Source organism: Pseudophryne corroboree, unplaced genomic scaffold (genome assembly GCF_028390025.1).
Source record: "Pseudophryne corroboree isolate aPseCor3 unplaced genomic scaffold, aPseCor3.hap2 scaffold_620, whole genome shotgun sequence".
Classification (NCBI taxonomy): Eukaryota; Metazoa; Chordata; class Amphibia; order Anura; family Myobatrachidae; genus Pseudophryne; species Pseudophryne corroboree.
Window position 1 is genome coordinate 332,377 of NW_026970216.1, and position 19,985 is coordinate 352,361.

Below are 19,985 nucleotides of genomic sequence, written 5' to 3' on the forward strand. Positions count from 1 at the left end.
AACACCCTTGAATCCTGGCAAAGCGAATGAAGGGCTCCATCCACAAGTATTTCCAGGGAAGACGTTAAGTCTGAGGGACTATGCACAGGCCCAAATGATAATTGTTTTATGATCCTTCTATGTATGAACCAACCGATAGAGGGAATAATCCGAAAGTGTTAATACCAAAGATTAGCTAATCTGATTGGAGGTGCGCCATTAAGCAAATTGCAATGACTGGTTAAGGGGTTTAGAAAAAAACGCTAGTGGGCTTATATCTAAAGAAGCCTTAATGTGTGGCGCACTCTTTTTTTTCCCCTTTATGTTTCATGAATAAATGAAAACATAACTTTTATTATTTTTATTTAAGATAGATTTTTCAATAGGAATAACATAAGGCAATTGATTTAGATAAAAATTATTGTGTTTTTTGCGCTAGATAAACAGTTAAAAAATGCAGCATATACACTTCAGAAAAATCCACTAATTTTCCATACACCAAATACTACAAGAAATTAAGTGTACTAATTGCGCAAATTCTGTTTGTATGGTTACATATAATAAATGAACATTACTTCACTTCTCTTTCTTTGTGGGGAGAGCAATAACTTCTCAGGTATCACCACATATTGAAATATTTCGACTGAAAAAGATAATACACAATAGTGTAGACATCCAATTCAAAAACAATAAAATTTTTATTTACACGCTGCACTCACAATATATCAAATAATAATCTCTGCATTGAAGGAAGGTAGATGTTTCTGCTGGATTCTTTTAATATCCTCCTGTGCTTTGCTGAAACAAATAAAGCAATAGTGCAGACTCCCACTTAAAGGAAAGAAGTTTAGTAAAAATGCACTCACAAACAAGTTTTAAAAGCATGTAATATCACTGGTGTTAGAGATGACTGTGTACTCATCAATCCAAAAGGCCCACAGAGTTCCGGATACTCCTAGGATTATTTCCAGTCCTATGCCTCTATTCACCAGGTTAGAAATAGCCACACCGCTTAATGCATTTACAACCCTGCTGGGTTCTTCCTCAGAAGCGTTTGTGGCAAAACAACAGAATGTTACATTTATACCCATCCAGATTACCCCCATAATATCCGTCAGCTGTGTCCAATAGTACACCTCCTCCCGTTTCCGCTTTCAAAAATCGCGGGGAGAGGTGGTGACATAACCATCCTCCAATAGGAGCATATCTTTCCCACTCCCACCGCCGCTGACGGCGGGCAGGAAGTGACGTCATGCATGCCATCTGGTATAATGCGTTCCATGTGCCGAGGTTTCCACTGAACAAGTACTTCCTGTTCCCGTCGTCAATGGAAATGGACGGGATATGACGTGGCGAACATCTTTCAGGGTCCCCCAGCATCATTCTTATACGGAAGTATGCGTTCCATGTCTACACATGCGGTCCAAATCGGCACCATGTTTATTAAATAAGTCCGTTCCCATTCAAAAAGAAAAGTTCTTTTATGCATCGCCCATTGATAGTTTTCCATTATTAGTCCCATAGATATTCAAAACCAAAGGGAAGATATAAATAATGTTAGTACTATGATATTAAAATACATAGATGATTAGTTTTATACATGATACAAAAATATAAATAAATAAAATGATGAATACATATACACGGATGAGGGCATAGGAATGAATATAAATATCAATATATCAAAAACACTTTAAAAATCACTTTAAAAACCACTTCATCTCAAAATCTGTATTTAATCCTTTAGATTGCAGAGTACTTAATTTAATAATCCATTTCATCTCATTCTCCGCTAATCTACTTTCTATATCTTTAGACCGCCATGTGGGTTTAATCTGTTCTATTCCCCAGAACCTTTTTACAAAACATTCTTTCTTATCATGTTGAGTTTTAAAATGGGCTGAAAGAGAAAGTGTTTCCAGCCCTTTCCGAATGTTATACACATGTTCTGTGAGACGGGTCTTTAGATTTCTGCTTGTCCTACCTACATAGATCAACCCACATGCACATTCTATGCCGTAGATGACATTTTTTGATTGACACCTAATAAAATCAGTGATTTTACTGGACTTACTCTTAACCGTCCTACACATCAGACACTGGCCACATCTATGGAACCCCTTCGTTCTGATGCTGGGTCTCGTATTGTCATCTATCACACTCCTTACTAGTTTATCCTTCAATGATGGCGCTTTCCTATACATGAAAGTAGGTCTATCAGGTATCTCTCTTCCTATAACTGGATCTTTCTGTAATAAATACCAATTCTTTCTAAAAATTCTTTCAACATTTTTGTGCAGAGGATTATACTGGCTGATAAAAGACCACTTATTCCTCTCATCTTTAGATTTCTTCTCTTTCTTTTAAAAGGTCATCCCTATTGATGTTTTCTACTTTAGCCCGTGATTTATTTAAGAGATCTACTGGATAACCTTTATTGATAAACCTGTTGGTGGTTTCTATTATTTGTTCATTACAGATAGTTTGGTCATTACAGTTCCGCTTAATATGTGTAAATTGGCTAAACGGAATACCGTCTAGCCAATTCGGGTGATGTAAACTGCCCATTTCTATATATCCATTAGAATCTGTTGCCTTCCTAAAGGTTTTGGTTTTAAGGGTGTCTTCTTCTACATATATACATAAGTCCAAAAAGGAAATTTCTTTTGTACTACTAGTTGTTACAAATTTAAGATTAAAATCATTCTGATTCAGTCTATCCATGAAGGCTAGGAGGTCCACTTCCTGTCCATTCCAAAGGAATAGGACATCATCGATATATCGATGCCAGAATACCAGATCTGCCCCCAAACCATCCACCTTAAAGATGTTATGATCTTCCCAATATGACATGTATACATTGGCATAACTGGGGGCAAATCTGGTACCCATGGCTGTCCCCACTTGTTGGATATAATAAATGCCATCAAAATAGAAATAATTGTTATCTAAAATTAAACCTATACCATCCAGGATGATTTTTTAGTTAAATTATCATAATCGCTTTTGTCTAAAAAATAGGAAATTGCTTCCAGACCCTTCTCTTTCTTAATAACAGTATACAGGGTGCATACATCTGCACTGCATACAATTACGGAGCTAGTGTATTGCAAGTTGGTAAGTTTTCTCAATACATCGCCCGTATCTTTCAGATACACTTTTGTTTTTGCAACCATAGGCTGCAAAAAATAGTCAATTAGTGCTGACAAATTTGATGTTAGACTATTGGTCCCTGATATTATTGGGAGACCAGGTGGGTGGAGGGGGTCCTTAGGGACTTTCAGTAGAACAAATTGTTGGTATAGAAGGTTCTTTTATATTAAGGAAATCATGTTCTTATTGTTTACTCCATCTTTTAATGCATTAGATGTTAATGTTAATAATGCTTCAGTGATCCTCTGGATTGGATCAGATTTAAATTTCTTATATGTATTGCCTGTATTTAGTTGTTTCATGATTTCCTCTATATAATCCGATTTGTCCATAAGGACAACCCCCCCCCCCCCCACCACCACCCTTATCCGCTGGCTTAATAACAACCTCCTTATCATCCTTTAGTGATCTTACTGCCTCGTATTCCTTTTTAGACAAATTACATTTTACCCTTTTCTTCCGTTTCATTAATTTTTCAAATTCATCATTAACGACTTCATTGAAACAATTAATGAATTTTCCCCTTTTATAAATTGGATTGAAGCTAGAATTATTTTTACATTTATCGCATCCTGAAAGAGTTTTAACCTCAGGTACAACATCCTCTTTGCTTTTATTTATAATACATTTTTAAGAGTGAGTTTCTTTATATATTTTTGTGTGTCTATATACAGACCAAAAGGGTCAACTTCCCCTGTAGGGGCAAATTTTAAGCCTTTCCTTAAAACCCTAATTTCTACTGGTGTCAATACCCTTTTACTCAGGTTGAAAATCTTATCTTCAGATTCTATCGCTTTAATTCTATTTTTTGGTTTGGGCAAGGATTTTTTCTGGCCTCCTCTTTTACCTCGTTTACATCTCTTGGAGAAAGATACCTTTTTATTGATTTTTGAGCTTATCTCCTTCTGGTGGCTCTGTAATCCCACTGAAAAGGGGAACAAGGTTCTAATGGGGTAACTGGTTCCAATGGTTGATACCTATCGTGGGTTCTTATGTTCCTGAGATCCCTGTCCATAGGTCTTACTTCTTGAAACTGTTCCCTTCTCCAATTAGTATTTTTTCCAATTGGCTGAAACCTATAATGGGTCTTCTGTGACCAGGACTCTCCCTCAATTACTCTAGGAGTTTGGAACCGTTGCCTTCTCCAATTAGCCTGTATATGATGATCTTGTTCATAATTTGAGTTTCTATTGAACCTCCAATTACCTGTCTATGATTACCTCTTTGATAATCTGACTTTGTGTTAGACCTCCCATTAAACTGGACCTCCCTATTTGGATATTTTGTCCATTTTTTAGATTTCTGCAGTACTTCTCTATTGATAATCATACTGGAGTCAATATTTTCCTTTTGTTTCTCTACTTGATTATTACCCTGTAATACTGATTGATTATTTTCTTCATCAATTTGTTTAAGATCTCTCTGATACTTTTTCTGCTTAGTAGAGCTCATTAGTATTTTTCTTTATTTTATATAGCCGATCTTCTCCGCTCTCATGAAGTCATCTAATTCTTTATAGGGATGGATTATAGTCTGTAAATTGTTTATTTCAACATTTAGTAATTTAAGAGTTTCCCTTAAGATTAGATCAATCAGAGCACAGGAACAATCATTATGAATGGCCTCCCAATATTTCTTAAAGGAGCTACTGGATATAGCAAAGGATGGGGTTTTATCATTTTTAATCCTTTGGGTATAATTTTGGACATTTATTATACCCAAAGGATTAAAAATTATAAAACCCCCATCCTTCTACATTAACACTTAACTTCTATGCAAATCCCCATTTGGATAAAAATGAATAATCAATCAATTAAAATCCCCCTTTATTTCCCATCATCACATTAATGTTCCTCACCCCCCCCCCTTTTCTCATTTTCAGGGTATCATCTAATAGCATGGCTATCACGGAATATAATTTAAATTCCCTGCAACATGCAGGTGTTAATTATTCACATTGACACTTATTTCACTTTTCGGGCACATTTTAAATGGCCCCTTTAGTTTTTTCTTTACAATCTAATCCCCCCGTGTCTTTCCCTTTTTCAGCCTCCCTTGTCCTCCATTTCTTATAATCTTCTTTTTCCCAATTTTCCTTTCCCTCTTCTTTCTTCTTTTGTATATTATTCACAAACATTACTTTAATTTTCAACTTTTCATATATATAAATATATATATATATATATATATATATATATATATATATATATTGTGTACAAAAAGTGCAGATAGCGCTACAACCTGAATATTCTATAACCAGATATCCCTGAGATGGGAGACCATAAGTTACACATAAAATAGTGCAAAGCAAATTATTAAATTATTTAAAAAACACTCCCAGAGTAGATGGTGTCGCAACCAGATTTCAAAATGTCCAATTCCCAAGGGAACTTAGTTTTCAAAATTGTTCTAATGGTAAATCAGTTGCGCCTTCAGTGTTTGTGAGTAAAACGTTGCAAATCCTTAAGTGATAGTTAGAGTATGCGTACCAGACATATGTAGAACATTCGCCTTGTTAAGGGTGTCTTTGCATCTGGATGTTCCTTACTCGTACTGACTCTCCGTTCCCATCCGTCCAGGTATTGGTGTGGAGTTTGTACGTATATGCAAGACAATGTGTCAATATACTGCTCTTAAAAAAGTGACTTGGTGCTATATTTTGTGCAAATTTAGCAATAAAGTGAATATGTGGAGATGAAGTGCTATAAGTGCTTATTATAAATATATGAATAAAAATGAATATATTACTGGCAGTGTGCTAATTCCCTTTTTCCTTAGGTAATGTGCTTAAATACCATTTCTTAGGGGTGCAACACCATATAGCTCAGTATTCAAAGGAAGAGGTATATTTAGACGAGGCACTTACATCTAGAGTTGCAATGAATTAAAAAGATGCTGCCATCATTCCGTCATCAGACTTATATACCTCACATCCAGCTAACGCCCTTTCTCTGAATATATATATATATATATATATACACACACACAATGGGAATAGTTGGCACTCCAAAGCACATGTATACAGACCGGGGTGCCCTCCTTGGATCAATGCACAATGTGGGTGTTTTTGTCACCACGGTGTTGAAACGTTGGACTCATCATGCTGTTTGTACTTTAATACAATTTTTCTCACATCAAATCCGTGGAGTGCCGCCTGTTTCTGTGGAGAGGGGGACAGTGGGCCGTGGCCTCTAACACTGCAAACACCCACATTGTATGTATGTATGTATGTATGTATGTGTATATATATATATATATATATATATATATATATTATTATCTAATATTCCATTTTAAATATTATGAACATTACCATTAAGTAATTTTTCTCATAACTAACATTGTAAAAACTTTTATCACGTGTATATTTATGTTTATTCTTATATCTTGTTGTCTCGTAAGATCTTTACGCTGATTAACTAAGAATCCTTTCATCTTATATACCATAATAGCTTCTGATTGTCTGTTTATGTATATTTAGAATCGTGACCTTTTAATTAATCTGGGTATACTAATTAATATTTTTAAGTAGTAAATAGGGAAAGAAAGGTTTCCTATCAGATTAATCTAATGTCAATATACACAGTATAAAATCATGGCTCAACAGGAATATGGATAAAAATAACCTTAAACTCTCATGTAATTAAATTCATTAAGTGAACATGGTGTGTAGTAAATGCTTGGTACATGAAGGTTTTCACGGATACCACCAGGTGATAACGCACCAATTATAGAGCCTGTATGTGATTGGCCTCTGCCACTTTAAATGAAGAGACTATTTTCACTATGTCAGGCCCACTGGGGAGCAAGGCTCGTATGGTGAAACGTACGTTCAGAGATTAGATTTCAGTCTAAAGAAATTGGTCCCTTGCAGCAGGGTGAAGTTGCCCACGGCAGCCGGAATGACCGCTGTTTGCAACTGCACCATACCCGCTCACGGCATATGAAACAACTTGTTGAAATAGCTGGTAACGCACGCTGCCCTACACACACACTCCTTCCTTCTGGCACTCACTCATCTCCCGCTGGCGCATTCGGATCCTGCAATGCCGCAGGTAACAGGATCCGCCTAACACCAGACACGGGTAGACAGAGTAATGCTATATTTGAATTTTCAATGGCCCGGCAATCACCCTCACTCTCACCCTTCATCCGCTCAGTGAAGATGTTGGGCAGCAGATGAGGGGTATTGTATCAATGGACTATACTGCTCTCTACATATGCAATCGTTACAAGTCAGTCTATACACTCTAATATGTGCACTGCATGCAATCTGCAATTCTGTTCTTAATTACAAAGGTTAATTGATAACAAATATAGTAGAGGATACGATGCTGGCATTTGTGCAGTGACATAATTGCTTCACTGCATATTGCAGGCTGTTACATCATTGCATGGGGTACCCCAGATATCTAATTACACTGTATCAAATTCTGATAACGCGTTATGTGTGGTGCATAAAAGTATTTCATACTCTAAGAAATCTTTTTCTATAATGAATGCAGCCAGTGGCCCCTTTGAGAGACACTATCAGATACTTATGAAACAATTATTCAGTGTAAGATTTAGACAAGTACAAAGGAGTGTGGTATTGTGCTCTGCTCATTAAAGCAACTTATAGTAGGATGTTGAATTGGAGCAGAGGTGTACGGCACCTGTGTCATGTTTATGAGTAAAAGCGCACAGCATATGTGTTCAGTTCTGAGCAGAGGTGTACGGCACTTATGGTGTTTTTCTATTTAGACAGAGTATCCTTGTGTGGAATGAACCCCTGCTTTTAGATAAGCAGCAATGTAATTAAGAGATCTATGTTCTGTGTAATTGGTCACTGTTACATACACATTTCTGGTATAAGCACGGTGTGTAGATTACAGGTTTCCTTGCATAATGGGTATTTGTTTATGGTATGTGGTAATAAATGTGGAATTGTAGCCATTATGAGCACAATGTGATAAATCACTGAAACATTATCAATGGATATGATGTGCGGATTTCTGGTACCTATAATCTGTGCACGAGTACACACATTTATACTTTAACCATTGACTATTTCTCTACAGGGGGAATAACATTATAAATATAGTCCCTATTACCTGTATTTAACATTGGTAAGTGCCATACAGCATTCTTTGAAAGGTTGGTGGACGTTATCAAAATTCCTGAGCAATAACGTTTGGGAAATAAGGTGTAGCATTATTGCATAAACATAAGTTGTAACCTGGAGAAAGTCCAATCCATTGAAGATATTGACAAAATGCAACAAATGTACATACAGTATGCTCTGGATTATAAGCAGTATTTGCTACATTTCTTTGTTACAATTATATTCAGTTAAATTAAATGTAAGAGTCCCCAGCCTGGATTATCAGTGATGTTGGTGCACTTTGTTATGGATTATGCAAGGCTCTTGGTACTAGAGGTATAATTATCACCCTACTATCCTGTATGAATTAATGCTGCATATAATAGCGTCTTTTAACAATTGAAGGACCACAGTTATATACAATAAGTTAGTTTATTAATACATTTTCAGAAACACTTCACCACATAAGTTCATGTTTATTACATGTGTGTTAGAGAGACATGTGTGTTCAGTACAATCAATAAGTTTTCCTAATTATCTTCGTAATGTCTTCATATTACCCCACTTATTTTATTGATACATAATAAAGGTTACGTTTTAAAATATTATAATCATGTCAACTTAAATATCAAAAGTATCAAAAAGAGTGCTCCAAAAAGCAATCTATTTCTTCTATTGGTCTTTCCCAACAGAATGCGTATAAGTTTGTTCAGCTTTCTTTGATTGTAGGAGCACCTCCAGCTTTGTGAATCACTTGAAATCCAAATTTTGGTATAAATCTATAGCTGGTTTTGTTAATTCCATTAGACTAATACTATATTCTTTGTCTGGTGCGGGATACAAAAATATTAGGCTCCTGCAGCTCTACAGACCCAACCATGCTGGTTTCCATATCCTCTGGCTGGTTATCATTACTGGGCTGAGGACTCCATGGCTGCACCAGGCCTGGAGATTTCAAGGGGCCTCCTCTTCCCCAGGAAGGTCTATCAGTATATGTAGCTGAGTACAAAAATGTCAATATATAATTGAGTCTCTCTCTCTCTCTCTCTCTCTCTCTCTCTCTCTCTCTCTCTCTCTATATATATATATATTAGTACGCTTAGCTTAAAAAATATATGTGAATATACATAGCTAAGTTAAAATAGGTGACTATATATATATAGATAGCTGTGACAAAAAATAAACAAGAGCACCTCCTAGTGCAAATAGCTGATGTAGATCAGCTCAATTGTGAAAAAGGCGTATAAGTGAACCCGTACCATATAGCAATCAGAAAATGGCTGATCTTATACTCTTTATCTTGAGATCCACACAGAGTTGTTGACACCACCAGGACTTTTTCATTAGTTTCATGAAGATCCAAAAGACATAAAAGCATAAAAAACCCACATAGTGTAAAACCACAAGACAAGCTCAGAGCACTACAGGACTGCTAGTAGCTGCTGGTACATTAGTTAGAAAGGTATATCGCTTATCTGAATCTCAGCATCCAGCCATGAGTACCCAACGTGTTTCATCCAGGTGGAGCAAGTGTCCTCACCCCCAGACTTCCTCAGGGGTAATGACTGGCCTAGTGCCAGACAGGGTTTATATAGGGCTAACAATTAGCATAGTTAATGATTCCAATATGACCAACACAGGATATCCTGTAATATGAATAAGGTATATCCCTTCTGTTAACTTATACCTAAACCCAATTTACAGACATTGTAACCAACCCTCTCAAGGTTATATATGTATAGAAATGCCTCTTTACCATAATACAGGTTGAGTATCCCTTATCCAAAATGCTTGGGACCAGAGGTATTTTGGATATGGGATTTTTCCGTATTTTGGAATAATTGCATACCATAATGAGATATCATGGTGATGGGACCTAAGTCTAAGCACAGAATGCATTTATGTTACATATACACCTTATACACACAGCCTGGAGGTCATTTTAGCCAATATTTTTTGTAACTTTGTGCATTAAACAAAGTGTGGCTACATTCACACAATTCATTTCTGTTTCATATACACCTTATATACACACAGCCTGAGTGTCATTTAATACAATATTTTTAATAACTTTGTGTATTAAACAAAGTTTGTGTACATTGAGCCATCAAAAAACAAAGGTTTCACTATCTCAGTCTCACTCAAAAAAGTCTGTATTTCGGAATATTCCGTATTTCAGGATATTTGGATATGGGATACTCAACCTGTAATTGCATCTACTGCACATAATAATAATATTATTATTCATATTTTTGTGGTAATCCGAATCTCCGGAAAACTGGAAGCGGAAATGACGCTCCGTTATTGCGAGCATATAATGGTCTAACAACCAGTGTAATCATGGCCACCAACCCGGAACTGAGTGGCAGGGCCAGCAACAGAAATCACAGGGCCCGATACACTGACATCTCTGGGGGCCCTCCCCTTGACCACCCCTCTCCCACGCACCCACCATATCACCCCCACTGCACATACACATTCCCTACCTGTGCCAGAACATGTATCACCACATATAAGACATTCTATTACTGTCATTGTTATGTACAAGTACAGAAGATGTCACACAATAAGCTGTGCCAATGTCCAACGTTTCAGTCCTGGGAAACATTTTATCAACAACATAAAATAATCATCAAAACCATCCCTTATATACCAGATCCCTATCATTGTAAAGTGACCAGACATCGTGCCTCACCAGTCGCTGGGGCTACAACATCACCGATATATGACATGTCCCACTACATTACACCCGCACCAGGGTCAGGGGTTCCTGTCTGCAATGCCATGGACACAGTAGGATGGTATTGGGATCCCAGTGGTCCGAAGACCAACATCTGTATTCTGATGTGCAGAATCCTGACAGCTGCTAAGTATTCTAACCCTTCCCTTCTACCCCCTTAACCCTAACCCTACATACCAGTAGCATAACCCTAACCACCACCCCCCACAGCCTAACCCTCCCTCCTTAGTGCTTATCCTACCTTTTTATTGCCTAACTGTAGCCCTCCCTTCCTGCAGCCTAACTCTCCCCATTGTGCCTAAACCTAACCTCTCCCCAGCCCTGCAGACTAAGCCTAACCCTCCCTAGTGCCTAAACCTAACCTCCCCGCAGACTAACCATAACCCTCCCCTTAGTGCCTAAACCTAACCTCCCACAGCCAGCAGACGAACCATAACCCTCCCTAGTGCCTAAACCTAACCTCCCCACAGACTAACCATAACCCTCCCCTTAGTGCCTAAACTAACCTCCCCCAGCCAGCAGACTAACCATAACCCTCCCTAGTGCCTAAACCTAACCTCCCCACAGACTAACCATAACCCTCCCCTTAGTGCCTAAACCTAACCTCCCCCATGATCGGTTCGTGACAGTATGCTATAAAAGTACAGGGGTGCTGCTGTTAAAATAATATTACACTGGCCCTGTATGCTGTAAAAATTTAGGGGTGCAGGCCCTGGCACCCCCATGTTTAGCTGAGTCCCTGCTGCTGCACCACTATGATCTATTTTGACAGTGTGTTGTGTGACACCACCACAGTGGCAGTTATTACCCTTCCATTCTGCTCCCTCGCCTGAGTATCTTGCTATATACAAGTCCTCTCTTCAGGATAGCACCTGTGGGCACATCTGTATATCTAGTATAAAAAGTACAACTGCACCAATGGGATGGCTGGAATCACCAGGACCGTATTATGCAATCCTATTGACCCTTGGCTGTCGTGTGGACTCCTACTTTTCTGGACTCTTGGTGCTGCAGGTTGGTCTCTGAATATATTTTACTTGCTAAACATCTTTGCAATTTAGCCTAATCTCTGCCTCCATGCTATCCATGTGACATATCTTGCATGCACCCATGAAACCGCCAATGCTGCATACTGCCTGTTATAGAACCACAAGCCTTCTAACTTTTGGTCTTTTTATTGCTGTTTACTATTTCTATCTCCGGACAGGCAATATGCCTCCTAAAAGGTCCAAAATCTCTGCCCTTGCACCTCCTATTAAATTTGTCTCCAATCGTACTCCTGAACTTATGCCAAAAGGGAAGTTCAGTGCAGCATCAACATCCACTGTTGCACCCTCCCCTCTTCCTACTTCTGGGCCTGACCTCACCACAGATGCACCTCTTACAGTCTGTACGCTACACCAGATGCTTCAGGCTTTACGGACAGACCTCACCACTGATCTCCAGTCCTCTATTACTCAACTTACGGGTGAGGCGACCGATATAGGCATCCGCACTAATAAATTAGAGCAGGGCTGGCCAAACCGGTCCTCAAGATCTACCAACAGTTCATATTTTCTGGGCCTCCTGGAGATCTGTAGAATTGTCAGTTAGGAATGAATGCAGCACATCTTAATTAGTAATGACTACACCTGTGCACCAGCTAGGTGGTCTGGAAAATGTGAACTGTTGGTAGATCTCGAGGACTGGTTTGGCCAGCTCTGACTTAGAGGATAAAGTCCAGGAGTTGGTCTCTTCTCATAATAAACTTCTCACCTCTCACAACTCAGTCTTGGCGGAATTATCGGCAGTTGAAGACAAGCTAGCCGATCTCGAGGATAGATCTAGAGAGAACAATATCAAGATCAGGGGCGTTCCAGAAACAGTGTCGTCCGGTGAACTTCAGTACTTTGCTCTGTCCCTCTTTAAAAAAAATTGTTGCCTTCAGTAGAAGACCGGGATCTGTTGATTGATAGAATCCATCGCTTGACGAAGCATCGTTCTGCTCCCAGTAGCTCTCCTAGTGACGTCCTCCTGCATCTCCATTTTATTCACATCAAGGAGGACATTCTCAAGGCCACTCATATGGCAGAAGACATGGATGTCTTGGATAACTTACAAATATTTCCGGATCTATCAATCCACACTATAAATAAACACAGATCTTTTCAACCAATCACGAAAGCCCTCCGTGACTGGGAAATACAGTATAGATGTGAATTCCCGGTTAAAGTGCTAGTTCGAAAAGACAACTCCACTTATGTCATCTCATCGTTGGAAGCCGGTGTCAAACTTTTGACGGACTGGAGCATCCCTGTCTTGGCCCCTCTGTCCTCTCAAGGTCCTCCTGTGCAACCGGACTGGTCCAAAGTGGGTTGACAATCCACTAACTCAATACCTCCATTCTCTCTGGTTCTTGTTGAGTTGAAGGCACCTAGTGCCGGGACAGTATCTGTTCTCTGTTTCTAATGACATTTATATGGTTTGTCCATGGCATGTGTCTTCGCCTTTGACCGGACTTCTGTTAGAGTGCTTCCTACGTTGGCACTGGGTTCTGTTATTACATCCGCAAGTATCGTTCATTTATGGTATCTATATATGGTATTTGATGTATCTCATGTGCTCCCATACTTAGTTTGTATGCTTATCTCTTGTGGTTCTCATATGTTACGTTACGTATAAGGTTTCATGGGTGAGGCTTGCAATGGCCTCCCCCCACAAGTTAACTATGTTGCCATATTGGGTTTTTTTTTGTGGCACCTACTGTGGCCCGATATACTAGGCCTTTTGGGTTCTTTTCAAGTTTTTCTGGTTTTCCCCATCCCCCTTTTTTTATTTGATTTTTTTTATTCCTTGTCCCTTCTAAGTTCTTCCGACAGGTACACCCATGGCACCCATAGGTACTTTTGTTTTTATGATCATTGATGGTTAAGGTAATTTCTCTTAATGTTAAAGGCCTGAACTCCCCCCATAAATGTCGATTGGCCCTTACTTCATTTCACCGCTATAGAGCTGAGATGTGCAAAATTTTGCACAGCTACGATCATGTTCCCTGACATGCGGGGGGAGGCCCTGCACAGGGCTAGCCCACCCCGCATGTCAGTGCCGGCCCCCCGTAGAAGTGCAAAGGCATGCCTTTGCACTTTAGGAGTAACTCCCAACCAGCGCAGCTTTAGCGAGCTGGCCAGGAGCTACTCCTCACTCCCCGGTTCTGCAGTGGCTGTGTATGACGTCATGCAGCTGCTGTGGCCCGCCCCCCATTCGGTCCGGCCACGCCTGTGTTGGCCGGACCGCGCCTACGAAACGGCAGCCAAATGCCGCCATTTCGCCCATCGATCGCCTCTGCCTGTCAATCAGGCAGAGGCGATCGCTGTCCTGCTACAGTCTTCGGCCATCCGGCATGAGCAGGTGCATTACGGCGCCGGCGCAGCAGGGACCCATTCGCCCTGCTGCATTAAAATGCAGCGAGTGAACGGGTCAGAATGACCCTATTGTGGCTTTTCAAGAGACACATTTTTCTTCTTCATCCCCCCTAGTTTTCCATGATCATAGGTACCCCACCTGTTATACTACTGATGGCCCCACTAAACGCAATGGCGTGGCTATATTATTTCATAGACATACCCCTTCTACTCTGCACCGACAAATCAGATAAAAATGGTCGTTATCTTATTCTTATAGGTACAGTACTATTGACAATACCTTGGTAACCTTAGTATCTATATATGCCCCTAACTCCCATCAAATCCCATTCCTACTGGAAACCCTTGAGGAATTATATAAAATTAGGCAGGGGGGCGCTTACACTATTATGTGATTTTAATTTAGTCCTCGATCCTAAAGTCGATAGATCTTCCTCACAAGGCCCTAGCCCTTCTCCTCGAGATATAGGCCCGTCCCTTGCTTTCAGGAAGCTACTTATGGAGTTCGACGTGTATAATGACTGGCGCGTTTCTTCCATTACAGAGAGAGACTATGGCCCTCATTCTGAGTTGATCGCAGCAGCAAGAAAGTTAGCAATTGGGAAAAACCATGTGCACTGCAGGAGGGGTAGATATAACATGTGTAGAGAGAGTTAGATTTGGGTGGGGTGTGTTCAATCTGCAATCTAATTTGCAGTGTAAAAATAAAGCAGCCAGTATTTACCCTGCACAGAAACAAAATAACCCACCCAAATCTAACTCTCTCTGCACATGATATATCTGCTTCCCCTGCAGTGCACATGGTTTTGCCCAATTGCTAACTTTCTTGCTGCTGCGATCAACTCAGAATGAGGGCCTATACTTTCTTTTCTGCTGTTCATAGTAGTTATTCCAGGATTGATCTTAATCTTATTCTTCTAGATAAGAGGACTCTTCAACATACTCGGAAAATTTAAATTCTTCCCGGTACTTGGTCTGACCATGCCCCTATATTGTGGTCCTGGGATGTATGTTCTTTCTCTCCCCCCCCCCCCCCGTTGACTCCCAGAATATCAATTGCCGAATTCTGAGACTCTAAAGGCCCTTACAGATTCTCTGTCAATGTATATGCAAACCAATACCCCTGACGATACCTCTATTTTTACGTATCGGTGTGCTTTGAAAGCGGTACTACGTGGCACGTCCATCCAAAAAGGGTCTCAACTTAAGGCTCGCTCTAGGAAAACACAAGCTGACTTGGAGTTATCTCTATGGTCTTTGGAGTCTCAGAATCAAACCCATCCTTCTCGGGCTTTACATAAACAACTCAGGAGGTGCGGAGCCAACTTCAGATGCTTCTCATGCTTCGTATACAATCGGCCCTGGCTCACCTTTGCAGTAAATTTTATACAGGTGGGAACAAAGCCACCCGTTTGTTAGTGCACAAACTTCATGGTCGCCAGGCCTGTAACCGTATTAGATACCTCATTGCCCCTTCAGCTAAACCATGCCTTAATCCCCTTGATATTGCTAATTTATTTTCAATATTCTATGCTAAACTATATAACTTACACGAGGACTCTTCTATACCTCAGCCCTCTGTGGCTTCTATCTCCGCTTTTTTAGATGACCTTCCCCTCCCCTCCTTGGATGAAGACACCTTGACATCTCTGAATGCCCCTTGGTCTTTGGAAGAGATACAACTCGTAATTCGGCAATTGCCAAAAGACAAAGCTCCTGGGCCTGGTGGCTTTATTAACTCTTTTTACTCTACATTTAGTGAGATACTTTACCCTATCCTCCTGCAACTCTATTCCCAAGTTTCCACTATTGGATCTTTCCCGGCAGAAATGGTTGAAGCCCAAATCATAACTATCCCAAAACCAGGTAAAGACCCCTCTGACTGCAAGAATTACCGGCCTATAGCACTCCTTAACACCGATCTGAACATTTATGCTAAACTAATAGCTAATCGATTAAATCCTTTTCTCCCACAACTCATGCATCCAGAACAAGTGGGTTTTGTCCTTGGCCGTCAGGCCCCTGACAACACTCGAAGAGTCCTTGATTTAGTTGAGTGGTCTTCCCGTACTGAATCATCATTTCTCTTACTCTCTCTCGATGCCGAAAAGGCATTTGATCGCTTCCATTGGGGTTATATGTGCCAGATGTTGTCCAGGTTTGGACTCCAAGGGGACATCCTTCATTCTATATTAATTCTCTATGAAGGCCCTTCTGCTAGAATATTTAGTAATGGTTTTCTTTCCTCCCCGTTTCATATCTCCAATGGTACCAGGCAGGGGTGCCCCATTTCTCCATTGATATTTGTGTTGGCTATTGAAGCCCTTGCCCAAACAATTCGTCTCTGTCTGAAATTTCCCGGTCTTACGGTTTGTAATACCTCCGACAAACTCTGCCTCTTTGCAGACGATGTTTTATTGTTTGTATCTGATCCGGGGACTTCGTTACCCATCCTACATGAAATTCTAGGACGCTTTAGCGCTGCTTCATACTATAAGTAGAACCCACGAAATCGGATGCTCTTCCTATTAATATCCCAACTACAGTTTCAAAACTTTTAAAGACGCGTTTTCCATATATGTGCAAAGACTCCTTCCTAACAAATTTGGGAGTCTCCATCCCTTCTCATATCCAGAATGTACACTCTGTCAATTATGTGCCGCTATTGGCTCAACTGACTTCACTGACTTCTGCTTGGATGGGTCTGAAGGTCTCCTTGTTGGGTTATTTATTCTGAGCCATTCCTTCCGCAGTTCCTCGTAAACTGTTAACCCAGATGTGAAAGTTAATGCTGTCATATATTTGGAAATGTAAACCTCCTCGATTGGTCTACGCATGTATGATTCGCTCTAAGTCCCTGATTTAACCAGGTATCACGAAGCATCTATGCTCTCCCAACTATGCGATTTATTTCTCCCCCTCACTCTAAACCGTGGGTAGATCTAGAACGTGCCCTCTTTCAGGATTTCCCCCTCAATGACCTTCTGTGGCTACCCCGACAACTCCACCCTCACTATTCATTATCACCTTCTGCCATAGCCGTTACCTTAACAATTTGGGACTCTAAACTCTCGTCTTCCTTTGATATTACTGTTCCCACTAGAAAAATGTCTGTCTGCATTAAATTATTACCTCGTCTTCATTTCTCCTACTGGAGACGTTTAGGTATAGATTCCCTTGCTGATGTCTTCTCCCCATCTTCTATTTTGTCATTTTCATAACTATGCGCTAAGTATAGTCTCGACCCCTCAGTTTGGCTCTATTATTACCAACCTAAACATTGGATCGACGATATGACTACTAGCCCTAACGTCTTCTAATTTCACTCCAGCACTATCCTGAACCGATTGGCTAAAACTTCATCTCGTGGAGCTATATCTGTTTGGTATGGTCTGCTAACACCTCCAGATGCCACGGCTAAATCTGCCGTTCAAATTAAGTGGGAAGCTGAACTCCATTGCACACTCTCCTAAACAATGGTAATCTATTCACTTTTCTTCCTTCTCCCTTTCTACCTGTACCAACCACACTGAAATGCATATTCAACTTTTAGATTGTACTTCGCCCCATATAAACTACATAACATTTGGCCAACTAACTCTAAATTCTGTTGGCGCCTTTGCCACTATGAAGGCACACTCTTACATATTTTTTGGGAATGCTCTACGTTCCTTTTGGGATAAAGTATATGACCTTATCCATTCGATCACTGGTCTTCAGTTGACTCAAGACCCTTCTTTAGCGTTGCTGCACTGGTGCCCTGACACTGTCCCCAAATCTACTCGTTATGTCCTTGGTCACATTCTAATTGCAGCCAGAGCTGCAATTGCTCAAAACTGGAAATCTCCCTCCTCCTCCCTTCGAAAGTTATTTCTAAGACCCAATTCCATTTCGAGATGGAAACTATACTCTACGATTCCCTCTTCTCCCATTATGAAGTGGCTTCCATGGCATACATATATTACTGAGACTAAGGGAGTTTCCCCTTCGTCCCCCAACTTACAGAGCCCTCCATGTGACTTGAGAAGCCCTTTATCTGAAGAATATTCATGATTTGTGATTGTATATTTTACGTGATGCTTTTCGATGTCCTGTCTCTCCCCCTATATTCTTTTTTCCCTATTGTTACCCTATTCTCTTTTGTTTTTTCTGTATTCTTGTTTTAATTCTATAATATGAATAAAAATGTAATGTTGAAAAAAAAATCAGGGGTACAGTTGTTAAACTAAAAGCACACTGTTCCTGTATGCTGTGAAAATCCAGGGGTGCTGGTAGTCTTGTATGCTGTAAAAATTCAGGGGTGCTGCTGTTAAGATATTACACTGGTCCTGTATGCTGTAAAAATGTAGGGGTGCAGTTGTTAAAATAAAAGCATACTGGTCCTGTATACTGTGAATATCCAGGGGTGCTGGTACAGTCTTGTATGCTGTAAAAAATTCAGGGGTGCAGTTGTTAAAATAAAAGTAAAACTGCTCCTGTATGCTGTTAAATATAGGGTTGCTGATGTCTTAATAATATTACACTGGTCCTGTATGCTGTACGAATACAGGGGTGCAGTGAAAATAAAAGGGGAACTGCACTGTGTGCTGTAATAATAAAGGGGTGCTGTCCTGTGGAATTGAGAACAATTTGGAGATCAGGAACCACTTCCAGTTCCTAGTATTGGTGCTGAAGCTGCTGCTGCCACCAGTCATGACATTTACGATGCAATTCCATCAATGTCGTCTGCTAAGGCCGATGTCCAATGTCATAGAGGGCGTGTAAAATCCGAGAAACAAAAATAAATAATAAAAAAAATAATGATTATTTGATGAAATACATAAAATTGCCAATATGCCATTCAGGACATGAAGTGGCAAGGAAAGGCCTTGGCCTATATTCATGACTGGTGGCTCAGCTCCTCATGAGGATGGAAGCCCTCCTCCCTCTTGAAAAATTAAAAACATTAAGCTTGTTAAAGCACAGGAAAAAACAACTGTGCTTTCAGAGATATCACAAATCCCCAAGGAGAGTCCAAATGTGTCCGTGGTTGCGATGTCTAGGCCTGACCTTCCCAAGACTGTATGGAAAGAGGAGGCTCCTACCATCATTTGCACGCCCCCTGCAAGTGCTGGGAGGAGTACCACCAGTCCAGTTGCTAATATTTAGATGGAGGATGTCACTGTAGACGTACACCAGGATGAGCAAGATATTGGTGTAGCTGGCACTGAGGAGGAAGTTTATGATGAGGATTATGATGGAGATGTGGTTGGTTTGAATAAGGCACCAGTGGAGACAGTTGTTGTCCATGGGATGAGAAAGCACATTGTCATGCCTGGGAAAAATACAAAAAAGCCACCTCTTCGGTGTGGAATTATTTATCTACAAATCTTGACAACAGGTGTCAAGCTGTGTGTTGCCTTTGTCAATTTGTAATAAGTAGGGGTAAGGACATTAACCACCTAGGAACATCCTCCCTTATACGTCACCTGCAGCGCATTCATCAGAAGTCATTTCCAAGTTCAGAAACTTTGGGTAATAGCGTAAGCAGTCCACTGACACCTAAATCCCTTCTTCCTGTTGTACCCAAGCAGTCCTTTGTGAGGAAGATGAAATATGACAGCAGTCACCCTGTTGCAAAGCAGATAAC